Source organism: Triticum aestivum, unplaced genomic scaffold (assembly GCF_018294505.1).
Source record: "Triticum aestivum cultivar Chinese Spring unplaced genomic scaffold, IWGSC CS RefSeq v2.1 scaffold40498, whole genome shotgun sequence".
Taxonomy (NCBI): domain Eukaryota; kingdom Viridiplantae; phylum Streptophyta; class Magnoliopsida; order Poales; family Poaceae; genus Triticum; species Triticum aestivum.
The window spans coordinates 1-1,016 of NW_025294206.1; the positions used below are offsets into that span (position 1 = coordinate 1).

General features: G+C 48.3%; 2 non-coding genes across 2 annotated transcripts; both read right to left on the reverse strand.

The window, feature by feature from the left end:
• Nucleotides 1-91: 91 nt before the first annotated feature.
• On the reverse strand, nt 92-210 carry LOC123178996 (5S ribosomal RNA). Its single transcript, XR_006490021.1, has one exon. It is a non-coding gene; the product is annotated as a 5S ribosomal RNA (ribosomal RNA).
• Nucleotides 211-577: 367 nt separating this feature from the next.
• Nucleotides 578-696, reverse strand: LOC123178997 (5S ribosomal RNA). Its single transcript, XR_006490022.1, has one exon. It is a non-coding gene; the product is annotated as a 5S ribosomal RNA (ribosomal RNA).
• Between the last annotated feature and the right edge of the window lie 320 nt (nt 697-1,016).

Here is a 1,016-nt window from a genome sequence, read left to right on the forward strand (position 1 = left end):
TATCGCAAACGTCAAACATAATATAACGGGATTAATATATATCGCGCACGTGCGACATGTTTGTCACAAGGCGCAAAAAATAATTATAAAAGGAATGCAACACGAGGACTTCCCAGGAGGTCACCCATCCTAGTACTACTCTCGCCCAAGCACGCTTAACTTCGGAGTTCTGATGGGATCCGGTGCTTTAGTGCTGGTATGATCGCATCCGACATGTTTCCCCGTCTTCGTCCCTTATGCTTGCCACTCCCAGGTCCGCTCCAAAGACGATTCTACATTCTCACTACCATTACAACCGTTCCCTAACAATGGATAATGTCCTATACTACTTACTCTCCCGCTCAATCACGGAGACGAGTTTTCCACGGTTTCCACCCCTCCCTCCATACCGCAGCAACACGAGTTTTTTCCACCCCTTTCAGAACGCGCTCTTCGCGCCACAAAGCCGCACCAAGACGCGCGAGCAATGAGCATCGAGCTTAAACATATCGCAAACGTCAAACATAATATAACGGGATTAATATATATCGCGCACGTGCGACATGTTTGTCACAAGGCGCAAAAAATAATTATAAAAGGAATGCAACACGAGGACTTCCCAGGAGGTCACCCATCCTAGTACTACTCTCGCCCAAGCACGCTTAACTTCGGAGTTCTGCTGGGATCCGGTGCTTTAGTGCTGGTATGATCGCATCCGACATGTTTCCCCGTCTTCGTCCCTTATGCTTGCCACTCCCAGGTCCGCTCCAAAGACGATTCTACATTCTCACTACCATTACAACCGTTCCCTAACAATGGATAATGTCCTATACTACTTACTCTCCCGCTCAATCACGGAGACGAGTTTTCCACGGTTTCCACCCCTCCCTCCATACCGCAGCAACACGAGTTTTTTCCACCCCTTTCAGAACGCGCTCTTCGCGCCACAAAGCCGCCCCAAGACGCGCGAGCAATGAGCATCGAGCTTAAACATATCGCAAACGTCAAACATAATATAACGGGATTAATATATATCG